Raw genomic sequence first — 14,549 nt, 5'->3', positions numbered from 1 at the left:
AAAATTACTTGAAATGAGACTTTGACCTAGCTGGGCAACCATCTGAGAAGCAAACACCAGTACTGTAGACATATACAACAGAATATACAACAATTCTAAAACCCACTCACTGACATTTAACAACTAAGGAACAATGCTTCAGAAATTGCCCATACTGGGACAGATTCAGTTGTCTTTGGCTGACTTTGCATACAGCCAAGCTCATCACTCCCCCATCAAGAACTCTCAGATCTCTTTTTCACAAATCTGTCCTCAGAGTGTTCATAGTGTTCTGTACAATACCAGACAGCAGCAGGCCAGAGGGCAGAGGCAGAAATCCAGCTGTGCTCAGCACACTGTCCTGCTGCCCCCTCCACTAGACCCACGTGGAAGAACATGCCTTCTTTCAAACAATGACAAGTTTGGAGCCAATGGCATCTCCTACTTTGTCTGAGCCAAAGACTGTTTCATCCCTCAGCTCTCAGTTTCCAGGATTGGCTGTCTTTCAATCTAGTGAATATTCTTAAATTACCTTCTTGTATGTAAGCTCTGTTCACCGATAATTTTATATACACTCATTGTAATGACATCACAGTTCTTTCCAACACAACTGGTCCCTCCTTCTCCTGAGCCTCATCCTCTGGATGCCTCCCTCCTCCCTGCACATTACCTTTTTCCACCTACCACTACTTACCCATCTTTCATATGTCAACTAAGGAGACTTCAGGTCTTCAGAAAAGCTCTCTTTGGTTACTTCCTGTCTCAAATGGATCTTGCACACTTTACCTACCCTTCATGGTTACTGTGCCTGCCTCTGACACAGCACTTAACACTTTGGGCTACATTTTTTTTAATTTCTCAGACCTCCTCCTTCCTTGTAAGGCCACAAGCAACCTGATAGCAAGGATGGTGATCTGCCCATCCTTATTTTCCACTACTCAAATTCTACCTCGCTCTCATATAGCAGGCTCTCCATATGTGTTCGTTAGCTTCAACTGAATTCATGTCTCCCTGAATTATACCAGAGCCTCACAGCCCTTTCTCCAATGGATGTCAGTTGTAGATTCAAACATTACTCCTTCTAAAATCCTGTACAACTAAAGTAACATTTTCAAGCTCAGCCCCTGCCTTTTTTTTCCTTAACACACACACACACATACACACCAAAGCAAAACAGAAAAGCAAACAAAAGAACCAATGCCTCACATCCGTTTGCTTTTAGTCAGTATGCTCTTAAGACATGCACTTACCTAGTAAATTCAATATGATTTCATTCATTTGGTAAGATGTAAATATAACTCATCTATGCAAATGAACCGCTTAGACAGAGTGCCTCTAGCAGATTATTACTGCACCAGACATAAGCCTTGGCAAGGCTGCCTTGCCTTTCTGTGAATAACACCCACAGCTTGTCAAACAGACATCACCTGCTACTGCCGTCTCCCCTTATAAACAAGGTGATCTGCTTTGTTAATCCCTGGCAATTATCTCAGTAGCCCTGATTTGTGTAAAACATAGAAGTCTGAAATTTTATTACGTGTCAGGGACAAAATAAAAGCTTCTATAACAGGAGTTTCACAATAAAATTTGACAACAATTGAATTCCATTTAAACTTTGAAATAATAAAGCATAAATATAAAAGGTGTCTAACAATCCATATGTTTTTTTTCAGAGAGTAAATGGATCAGTATAAAATAGCATCAAATATAGAAGATGAACAATATGTAGGTGATGGTGGTTTGATGGATACTCAGGCACACTTACAGATAAACCTACAGAGAAGGTCTATATAGGCACTTAGAAAGCCAGTTCTCAAACTTGTTCTAGTCAACAAAACAGAATATTTCTCTTGACAGAGACCTAACTTGATACTCTTGGCACAATACCTAACTATATATGGATTATTCTGATTGTCTGAGAAATGGCCTACTCCCAAGTTGTCCAAAATAGCACATCAGACACTTGTCTTACTGCATAATTTTAAAGAAATAAAGTTGTTAAAAATCAATAAAGAATGATGGACAATTATAAAACGCATTCTCAAAAGGAAGAAATGACAAACGACGACCAGGCTGAGCTATCCAGTGGATGCGAGATTGTTCTAAATCCAGGCACTGTCTCCAAATGACAAGATGGATTTTTAACTAGAAAACATCCTCAGTTATGTTTTGCATTTTAAAAAGTGAGAAAGTAAATATATAAAAAGTATCTGTATTCTGTAGGAAAGCGTGAAACACTGGAAACACTTTGTTAACATTCCAGTTGATCGTCAGATGCCTCCGCCTCACATTGTGAGTCCCACACTGCCAGACACTTGCCGTCCTGACCCTTTGAGTCGTGAACACAAATCAGGATTTCACTGAGGGGCCATCTTGACATCTCCAGTTCTTCAGATTAACTCTTTATCCATGTTCTGGTGCTGTTAGGACCTCATGTTATTATCTGTACAGTCACGGGTACTTTATGGAATACAGACATGCTTCGTCAAAAATCCCAGAAAGGTGGTTCATGAGGCACACACTTGGGGTAGCACAAGCAGGGGTGACACATGCAGCACCCACCTGATAGGACACATGCAAGGCCTGTCCTCAGCTCCCCACCATAGCGTTAAGTTTAACAAAGAAACCCACGTAGTACTCTGTGAGTAAGAATTGCAGTACATGTCATTTAAAAATCATGAGGTACACGGAGCTGGGTGTTCCCAGGAGAGAAACTATACCCAGCAACATGCACAGAGAAGGGACATGGCATCTGCTTCTAAGATTCTGCATAGAACCTAGAACCCCTGCTCAGACGTAGCCCATGGCAGCTCAGTATCCAAGTGGGTTCTCTAGTAAGGGGAACAGGAACTGTCTCTCTGACATGAACTCAGTGGTTAGCTCTTTGACCTCCCTATCCCCGTGGGAGGAGCAGCCTAGCTAGGCCACAGAGGAGGACATTGCAGCCACTCCTGGTGAAACCTGATAAGCTAGGGTCAGATGGAAGGGGAGAAGGACCTTCCCTACCAGTGGACTTAGAGAGGGTCAAGAAGAAGATGAGGGAGGGAGGGTGGTATAGGGAGGGAATGCGGGAGGGGGCTACGGCTGGGGTACAAGGTGAATAAACTGTAATTAATATAAAAAAATAAAAATTTAATAAAAAAAAGAATTTAAAGTGAACTTCTCATCTGAAAATTGAACACAAATACACAATTACTACCCTCATGTCTTACTAGTTCCAAGACACTACGTGTATTCATCCACTTGATAGTGTTAGCAAAGCATAATCTTTGGTGTTTTAATAAATTAATAGGTGGTTAGAGTTGAATAATGACAACTCTTGCATGAACCATTAATACTTCATTATATCAATATCAATAGGCTAGATTACCTAAGTACTCACATAGTAAGCAGGTCTATAGTAGGCAATTCCAGCAAACACGTACAACCCAACAGCATATGTGCTATTAATACCCCCACTTTACAGATGGGGAAATGCTAAGTTGTTAAGCAACTTGTCTCTACCCAGGCACTTCAATTCCAGAGTCCTTCTTTCAAACCATGCAGGAGCCTTTGGAATTGTAATCTAAGTCCAGTTATCTGAGGCTGAACCTCTCCAAACCCCTTGCTGAACTTCTCAGTAGTGTCTTCCTGTTGTCGATATGCCTATTAAGGCCCGTGATGCTTCATTATTTCACTTATTTCATCAATTTGAAATCTTAAAAAACGATTGGTTAATTACATAATAATTATATGTAATCTTACATTTTATGAGAATAACTTAGGAAGCCCCAAGATTCAGAGCCCAAAAGACATTGGCTTATCTGAAACTGACAGACAGGGCTCTGACAATCATGTTTATTACATCTTCAAAAACAAATCCTTCCCATCACCAGGGCTGCTGCAACAAAATCAAATAATCAGAAAGATAGCTTCCTATCTCTCTCTAAAAAAAATAGATGTATATTTAAATAAATATACATTTCTTAGGTATATATTTATATATTTTATGTATTATATATTGTGTATATATTTATACACGTATATGTTTATATATATTTCATAAATATATTTATATACTATGTAACATGTATATGATATATTTACACATTAAATGTTATATATGTGTATATGTTTATATAAACATATTGTGATGACTGAATAAGTTTGGTTCTCATAGATTCATGTGTTTCAATGCTTGGCCATATGGAGTGGCACATGTGAACTTATTGGAGGAGATATAGCCTTGTTGAAGGAAGTGTGTCACTCTGTAGGCAGGCTTTGAAGTCTCCTATGTTCAGGCTCTTTCCAGTGCAGATGATAGTCTCCTCCTGGCTGTCTGTGGAAGATAGTCTCCTCTTTGCTACCTTTATATCAAGATGCAGAACTTTTGTCTCCTCCAGCATCATGTATGTATGTCTGCATGATGCCATACTTCCCATCATGATAATAATGCACTAACCTCTGAAACTGGATGACAACTCAGTCAAATGATTGCCCTGATAAGAGTTGTCTTGGCCATGATATCTCTTCATAGCAATGAAACCCAAAGACAGAAGTTGGTAGCAGGGAATGGGGTGTTGCTGTGATAGGCTTTTGTTTGGAGGAATGTGGATTTGGAATATTGGTTTAAAAAAAGCAGTGCAATGCAGGTAGTGGGCCATACTAGTAGGAATACGGAAAGTGGTTGTACTGAGGATGATTACAACTGTGGGGACCTGGCTCAAGAGATTGCAGAGGAGAAAGGTTTTTATCTAGTGTGTTGCTTAGAGAGTATTCTTGTGATATTTTGGTGAAGAATGTGGTTGCTTTTTGCCCTTGTCCAAGGAGTCTAAGGCTAAAGTGAAGAGATTTAGATTAATTGCATTGGCAAATTAAATATCAAAACAGCCTAGCAGAGACTCTGTCCTGTGGTTCACACTTATGAAAATGGTTTTTGATCAAATGTAGCAAGTTGAGAAAAAAGAAAAAATACAATGTATATGGTTCAAGAATAAAGGGGCACCAGGAAGTGGAATAGAGCTAAACGCTGTATTCAAGGAGATGACTAGATACTAAATGGATGAAAGATACTAAGTGGAATTAAGCAAGTGGTGACCTCTGAGCTCAGAGCAAGATCCCACCCAGTTACACTTCCATGTTGTGAAAAGGATATTGAAAAGGGGACATTGCCACCTATTCTAAATTTACTGTTTTTGAGGTTGTATGAGGGATAATTATATCATGTTAGGCATTATTATGACCTGGTTATTGTTTATGGATTTGTGGTGGTATGAAGGATAGTTGTATCATTTTAGATGTTATTATGACCTGGTTATTCTTTTCATTTGAACATAAGGACAGATGATTGTGTGTCAAGTTGACAAGGGATGGATTGTGATCCATGGTCAACTTGACTAGATCTGGAAAGAACTACCATCTAGAAATGGCGGTCACACCTGTGATCAGAATCTTGACGTAGGAAGACAACATGCCTTTGATCGGCATTTTGAGTCTAGAAGACAAAGGCTTTTGATTTGGATATTGAGGTGGGTGCTACATGCTTTTTTCCCCCTCTTTTTACTTTTTTATTTTTATTAATTACAGTTTATTCACTTTGTATCCCTCCTGTACCTCCCTCCCTCCTCCCCTCCCAATTCTACCCTCCGTCTTCCCCACCTTTGTCCCTCTCCCAGTCCACTGAAAAGGGAGGTCCTCCTCCCCTTCCCTCTGATCCTAGTCTATCAGGTTTCATCAGGAGTGGCTGCATTTTCTTCTGTGGCCAGGTAAGGCTGCTCTCCCCTCAGGGGGAGGTGATCAAAGAGCAGGCAAATCAGTTCATGTCAGAGACAGTCTCTGTCCCCATTACTATGGGAGCCACTTGGATACTGAAATGCAGTAGGCTACCACTGTGCAGGGGTTCCAGGCCATGTCCATGAGTGGTCCTTGATTGGACTATCAGTTTCAGAAAAGACCCCTGTGCCCAGATGTTTAGGATCTGTCGCTGTCCTTGTGGAGTTACTGTCCTCTCCAGGTCTTACTATCTCCTACTTCTTTCATAAGATTCCCCGTACTCAGCCCAAAGTTTGGCTGAGTCTCAATATCTGCCTCGATACTCTGCAGGATAGAGCCTTTCAGTGGCCCTCTGTGGTAGTCTCCTGTCCTCTTCCCTGTTTTCTCCCTCCTCCGATGATCCAGCTAAACCAGTCCTAGGCATATATCCAAAAGACGCTCAAGTATACAACAAGGACATCTGCTCAACCATGTTTGTAGCAGATTTATTTGTAATAACCAAAAGCTGGAAACAGCCCAGATGCCCCTCAGATGAGGAATGGATACAGAAATTGTGGTACATCTACACAATAGAATATTACTCAGCGATAAAAAAAAAAAAAATAAGGAAATCATGAAATTTGCAGGTAAATGGTGGGAACTGCAAAAATCATCCTGAGTGAGGTATCCAAAAAGCAGAAAGACACACAGGGTATATACTCACTCATAAGTGGATACTAGAAATATAGTATAGGATAAACACACTAAAATATGTACACCTAAGGAAGCTAATCAGGAAGGAGGACTCTGGTTAAGATGCTCAATGCCCATGCTACATGCTTTTGATCTGGTCAACGCAAGCCTTTAATCCAGATCTTAAGGCATAGTAGCCATGTTTATAAAAATCTGTTAAAGAAAAGTCTACGTCCAGGTATGGTGGTATATGCCTGTAATCCCAGCACTCAGGAAACAGAGGAAAGCAGATCTCTAAGTTCAAGGTAAGCCTGGTCTACAGAGTAAGCCCAAGAAGAGCCACGCTTAGGCAGGAAAGGAAATCATCAGAAAGAGAACGCTGGTGAAGATACAATTTAACAAAGGGGCCATGTTCCAATCCCAGCAACAAGCAGAACTTGGCAGCTTCAGCCACAAGGCTCTGCCTTTCGAGTCAAGAATAGAAGGTGTTATAGAATCTCTCAGATTTGTGGCAGGGGTGTCCCTGCATGGAGACCCAGAAAGACCATTCTGGGTCTCCCAGAATGGAGATCCCATCATTTTGGAGAAGCCAGTACCATGGGATGACCATCAAGCACAGCAGCAGAAGCTGCTCCGGAAGCTGTGAAGGTGAAGCCTGGATTACCTTGGAGACTCTAAGATGTAAGATGTGCAAGAGCCATAAGATACCTGCTGAGGAAAGCTGCTAACAAGGAGTGGAAACAGGCCAAGAGAAAGAAGTGTGTTGCAGTCAAAAAAGATGAAAGGAGTTGGAGATCTTAAGAGCACTTTGACATCAAGTATGGAAATGTAGAGTTAGGAGTTTACCCAGCTGGTTTTAGGTCTTGCTTTGGTTCAGTATTGCTTCACTGTGCTTCCTTCCCTACATTTTGTAATGGTAATGTATATCCTGTGTTATGATATGTGGGAAGTCTGTGATCTGGGTTTAAGTTTGTTTTTTTTTTTTTGGTTGTTTGTTTGTTTGTTTTTATTTTTATATTAATTACAGTTTAATCACTTTATAACCCAGATGTAGCTCTATCCCTCATTTCCTTCCAATCTCACCCTCCCTCCTTCATCTCCTCCCATGGCCATCTCCAAGTATACTGATAGGGGAGGTCCTCCTCCCCTTCCATCTGGCCCTAGCCTATCAGGTATCATCAGGAGTGGCTCTATTGTCTTCCTCTGTGGCCTGGTAAAATTATTCCCCCTTCAGGGGGAGGTGATCAAGAGCCAGCCACTGAGTTCATGTCAGAGATAGTCCCTGTTCCCCTTACTAGGGAAAATCCACTTGGATACTGAGCTGCCCTGGGCTACATTTGTGCAGGGGTTCTAGGTTATCTCCATGCATGGTCCTTGGTTAGAGTGTCAGTTTCAGAAAAGACCTCCGTGCCCAGATTTCTTGGTGCTGTTGCTCTCCTTGTGGAGCTCCTGTCCCCTCCAGGTCTTTCTCTCTCCCCCTTCTTGCAAAAGATTCCCTGCACTCTGCCCAAAGTTTGCTATAAGTCTCAGCCTCTGCTTTGATACTCTGCTGGGTTGAGCCTTTCAGTGGCCCTCTGTGGTAGGCTCCTGTCCTGTTCCCTGTAAACTTGCTCAACCACTTTGGAAATCAATCCGGTGCTTTCTCAGACAAGTAGGAATAGTGCTTCCTCAAGATCCAGCTATATTACCCCTACGCATATATCCAAAATATGCTCAAGTACACAACAAGGACATTTGTTCAACCATGTTTTTAGCAGCTTTATTTGTAATAGCCAGAAGTTGGAAACAACCCAGATGCCCCTCAACTGAAGAATGGATGCAGAAATTGTGGTAATCTACACAATGGAATACTACTCAGCAATTAAAAACAAGGAAATCATGAAATTTGCAGGCAAATGGTAGGATCTAGAAAAGATCATCCTGAGTGAGGTATCCCAGGAGCAGAAAGACACACATTGTATATACTCACTTATAAATGGATATTAGACATATAATTATAGGACAAACCTACTAAAATCTGCATATGTTAAGAAGCTAAGCAAAAAGGAGGACCTTGGGTAAGATGATCAGTCCTCACTTGGAGAGGCAAATGGGATGGACATCGGAAGTGTTATCTGCTTTTTGATTTTGACTTCATAGGAGATTACAGTTAAGAGCTTACGTGAATCTCAGAAAAGACTTTGAGCTTAGAACTTTCAAACATGTGATAGACTATGGGAACTTCTGAAGTTGAACTAAGTGCATTTTGCATTGTTACGGCCTCAGGCCCACGGGGCCCAGGGGGTGGAATGTGGTGGTTGGAATAGGTTTGAATAGATCATGTGTTTCAATGTTTGGTCATAGGGAATGGCACTGTTGGGAGGTGTGATCTTGTTGGAGGAAGTGGGTCATGGTGGCGGTGGAGTTTGGGGTCTTTTATATAATGCTCAAACTCTGCCCAGTGTAGAAACCAGTTTCCTGCTGATTGCCTTTGGATAGAGATGTTGGACTCTTGCTTCCATCTCCAGAACCATGTCTGCCTACACATTACCATGCATCCTGCCATGACGGTAATGAACTGAACCGTTGGAACTGTAAGCCAGCCCCAATTAAATGTTTTCGTTATAAGAGTTGCCTTGATCACGGTGTCTGTTCATAGCTATGAAACCCTAAGACAGACAGACACACACACACACACACACACTGCAATACCAGAAGCAAGCAGTAAAGGTCTCCACTTGAGAATCAGAACATTATCCTTGTTTCAGCCTTCTGTGTCATTTTAAGGTCTACCTTATTTCAATTTTTTAGAATGATATTAAATATTTTGCATTTCAGCCATAGTTATGTAGCCTATATAGCCTCATAAGGCAGTATCTTTTAAGAGGTTTGTTCCCTCTTAAGAACAACTGTCTGGGCTGTGTATCCTCGTTTCTAGGCATTCCTCCACTCTAAAAAAAATGAAGCTATGAACATGTCCTTCCTTGGCAGCTGGAGAGATTCCTCATGTTAAGAGTACTTACTGGTCTTCCAGATGATCTGAATTCAGTTCCAGCATCCAGGTTAGGCATGCTCACAACTGCCTGTAACTCTTGCTCCAGAGAATCTGACATTCTCTGTTGGCACCCACACACATATGCTATGTAAACACGCACACACACACACACATACACACGTCTGCATGAATAAAAATAAATATTAAAAATTAAAATAGCTCTCTTTGTAAAACATCAGTAAAACAGAAACAAAGAAGTGGGGTTAAAATGCTGAGCCAAGTGTGGCCAGAGCAAGAAAGGGACAGAAGTTAATACTTGTTCCTGTAAAGAAATGGGAGCCACAAAGGCCAACAAGAGATAGAGTAGTGGAGTCAGCTTATTCCCTGGAAGCCAAGAGGCGGTCAGCAGGAAGCTCCCTGATGGTGAATCGGGTTAAACAGAACTTGGGCACGGAAGTCAGGAGACAGCGGTTATAGCTGTATGTCTAAGAAGACAAATGAAGACAAAACAGCAAACAAAAAGCCAGAGAGTGCGGCTCACCTGCTGTGGGCACAAAGTCTCCCCTCTGCATTACAAACATGAAGACGAGTGAGACCCAACACCAGGCAAAGAAGTCAGCCCTCACGGAATCCAGTGACAGGAAGGTCAGGGTGCTCAAAAGAGCAAGTGAAGAAGAAAGATCCCAACAAGAAAATAAAAAATTCCATTATTAATGTGACTTGAAAACCATAAAGAGACTCAAGATCCTCAATACAACAGTGAAACTAAAGCCAGCAGCTACCATGGCTGCAAACCATGAAGAGGAATGCAAGTCAAATACACAGCTACAAAGAAGACAAAGGACAAGACTTTAGGACCATCTCAATAGGCACAAATCCCCCAATAAAGGTCAGTGACGTGCAATGAAACAATAAAATAACAGCAATTAAAGGGAATTTCCTCAGCACGGGGAAACACTTGTTTGAACCACCCATAACTAAAATCACATTAAATGGAGAAAGATTTAAACTCCCCTAAGATCATCAGGAACACCGTCCTCATTTTTTTTAACATCCTGTGTCTGATATCTTTTTTATTTTATTTTATTAATCATAGCTTATTCACTTTGTATCCCAACTGTAGCCCCCTTCCCCATTCCCTCCCAATCCCACCCTCCCTTCCTCTTCTTCTCCTGTGCCCCTCCCCCAGTCCAATGATAGGAGAGGTCTTCCTCCCCTTCCATCTGACCATAGTCTATCAGGTCTCATCAGGATGGCTTCATTGTCTTCCTCTGTGGACTGGTAAGGCTACTCCCCCCTCAAGTGGAGGTGATCCAAGAGCCAGACCATGAGTTCATGTCAGACATGGTCCCTGGTTCTATTATTGGGGAACCCTCTTGGATACTGAGCTGCCTTGGGCTACTTCTGTGCAGATGTTCTAAGTTATCTCCATGCATAGTCCTTGTTTGGACTATCAGTCTCAGACCCCTGTGCCCAGATTTTTTGTTTCTGTTGCTCCCCTTGTAGAACAACAGCCTACAGACTGGGAAAAGATCTTCACCAACCCTATATCTGACATAGGGCTAATATCCAGTATATATAAAGAACTTAAGAAGTTAAACAGTAACAAATCAAATAACCCAATTAAAAAATGGGGTACAGAGCAAAACATAGAATTCTCAATAAAGGAACATCGAATGGTGGAGAAACAGTTAAAGAAATGTTCAACATCTTAGTCATCAGGGAAATGCAAATCAAAATGACCCTGAGATTTCACCTTACACCCATCAGAATGGCTAAGATGAAAAACTCAAGTGACAACACATGCTGGAGAGGATGTAGAGAAAGAGGAACCTACTTCATTGCTGGTGGGAATGTAAACTTGTACAACCACTTTGGAAATCAATCTGGCACGTTCTCAGACAAATAGGAATAGTGCTACCTCAAGACCCAGCCATACCACTCCTAGGCATATATCCAAATGATGCTCAAGTATAAAACAAGGACATTTGCTCAACCATGTTCGTAGCAGCTTTATTTGTAATAGCCAGAAGCTGGAAAAAGCTCAGATGCCCCTCAACTGAGGAATGGATACAGAAATTGTGGTACATTTACACAGTGGAATATTACTCAGCAATTAAAAACAAAGAAATCATGAAATTTGCAGACAAATGGTGGGATCTAGAAAAGATCATTCTGAGTATAGTATCACAGAAGCAGAAAGACACACATGGTATATACTCACTTATATTAGATGGATATTAGACATACACTATAGGATAATCATACTAAAATCTGTATACCTAAGGAAGCTAAACAAGAAGGAGGACACTGGGTAAGATGTTCAATCTTCATTCAGAAAGGCAAATGAGATGGGCATTGGCAGAGGAAGAAAACAGAACAGGACAGGAGGCTACCACAGAGGGCCTCTGAAAAACTCTACCTAGCAGGGTATCAAAACATATGCTGAGATGCACAACCAAACTTTGGGTAGAGTACAAGGAATCTTATGAAAGAAGGGGGAGATAGAAAGACCTGGAGGGAACAGTCCTCATTTCTACTTCACATGATACAGGAGGCTTTGGCTAGGGGAATTAGTCAAGAACAAGAAATTGAAAGCTTCTGGGTAAGAAAATTAAAAAAAAAAAAATTCTACTTACAATTACATAATGTAGTGTTTCAAGCACCTTACAGAACATGTTAAAAATGCTAGAAATTGTGAAAGTGGAGACAATAGGCCAGAGTAAAAATCTACACACAAGCAGTTAATAATAAATAAAAATAAATTTCAAACGGATTCCATTTATAATATATCAAAACAGAAAATGTTCAATAATAAACATAGTAAAAGGAAGTGCCAGATTTACAAACTTTAAACCTGATACTGTAAAATGAAATTAATGAAAGAAATAGATATTATTTGTTCATGGTTAGAAAATTTAATGATCTTGTGTTACTTTTATTCTCAAAGTTCACTTACAGATTTGGTACAACCACTAATAAGATCCTAGTTGGATTTCTTGCGCATAGTGATAAAATGATCCTAAAATTTGTATGGAAATGCAACAGCTCCAAGACAGCCAAAAATAATCTTGCAAAAGTGGAAGACAGTAGGAGGATTTATGATTCCTGACTCCCCAACTTTTTCAAAGTTACAGTAGGCAAGACAGTTTGGTCCTGGCATAAAGATAGACACAGACTAAATAAATAGAATGCGATTTAAAATTTAACAATCCATTTATGGAAAATTAATTTTCCAAGGTGTCAAAACTATTCACAGAGGAATTTCAGTCTTTTCAACAGATGTACTAAGACAAACAGACAGCCTGTACTAGAAACAGAATCAGCTCAGTGGCCCCAGTCCAACAGTAAGGGCTGAAGCCATTCAACTCTTAAAGACAAAAAAAAAAAGGGTGAGCCCTTATGGGGTGAAGTTGGGATAATAGCTTTGTAGATATGACATAATGGGTATAAATAATAAATAAAAGTAAAAAGAGGTAAAGTTTACTCCAAACCCTCTGTGCTTCATATTATACTCAACAAAGAGAAAGGACAGCCATACGGTGGGCAAAATGATAGATGTCAAAATGTCTAAAGAGCCCACATCAGACGATTAAAAAAAGAAACAAAATAAAACTCCTACAACTCTACCTGAGAAATAATGACTGAAAAATCAACAAATCTGAACAAATATTTCTCTGAAACAGATGTGCAAATGAGCAATAACCATATAAAATGCTCATTATCATTCACCATTAGGGAGACGGAACTAAAAATCAGAAGATACACCAAGTAAGTATCTACAATAAACAAATGTAGACAGTAAAAGAAATGTGGAGAGACTCATACATTGCTGGTGAAGAAAATAATAGTATAATAATAATAATAATAATAATAATAATAATAATAATAATAATAATAATAATATACCTACTGCCTGGAATGAAGGGAGAAGACAGAGTGACTATTACTGGGTACCATGTACCTTCAGAGAGGATAAAATGCCCTAAAATTAGATCTCAGAGATGGCTGCACAGCCCTGTAACTATACCAAAAAGCACTGAATTGTATGCCACAGATGTTCACAAATCATTCTACTTCAAAGCTCTCTTTAAAATGTAGTCTTTCATTCCTCAAAAACAGATCCATAATTTACCAACGAGTACATAAAAACTCTTCAAAGGCACTAATCATCAGCAAAATGCAAGTCACAGCTAGAGTGACTGTTCTACCAGGGACAAAAACTAACAAGACTTAGAAAGGACACAGCAAAGGCACTATGTAAGTCCAACCATTAGGGAAAATAATGTGAAGGCTCCTCAAACAACCAGAAATGGAACCGCTGTTTGAGCTAGCAATCTTCCACACCAGCATACAAAGGGAAGAAACCAGTTTGCAGAAGAGGCACTTACACTACCATTTTGACCCAGTGCTCACAACAGACAAACTATGGGCTCATTCCAGGTACCCACTGACCAAGGAATAGTGGAAGAAAATGTAGGGTGCATATGCAATGAAATCTTTTTCTACTAGAAAAAGAATGAGATCCAGTCTCTTGTGGAAATGCGGAATAGATGGGAAGACATTTTGGCAAGTGAAATAAGCCAGGCACTGGGATACAAACGCCACATGCTTTCACTTATACATAAAAGCCAGTTAATCTCCAAAGGTATAAAATAATGGTTACCAAAACCTGGTAAAGACATGAAAGAGAGAATGGGAAACAGACGAGACACAGGTATGAACTTGCATGAGTATGATATTTTATGTTCTGTGACACAGGAGGGAACTATGGTTTGCAACAATGAATTCACAATTGTAGAGGGCTAGCAAGGTGGCTTGGCAGAAAAAGGCATTTGCTGCCAAGGCTGACTGAGTTCAGTCCTCCCTGGAATCTACATGGTAGAAGAATTAGACCAACTTCTGAAGTTGTTCTTCAATTGCTTACCTTCACACATGAACTGGAACACATGTGCATACACATACACACCAGACAGATAGATGAGAGATACATACATACATACATACATACATACATACATACATACATACATACATGCAAAATATTAAGTAAAGAAACTGGAATGCTCTTAACACACACACACACACACACACACACACACACACATACCAAATGGATATGAGATAGATAGATAGATAGATAGATAGATAGATAGATAGATAGATAGATAGA

The sequence above is a fragment of the Psammomys obesus genome, unplaced genomic scaffold (genome assembly GCF_907164565.1).
Source record: "Psammomys obesus unplaced genomic scaffold, mPsaObe1.curated_primary_1811, whole genome shotgun sequence".
Lineage (NCBI taxonomy): Eukaryota > Metazoa > Chordata > Mammalia > Rodentia > Muridae > Psammomys > Psammomys obesus.
This window is presented reverse-complemented; position numbering follows the sequence as displayed.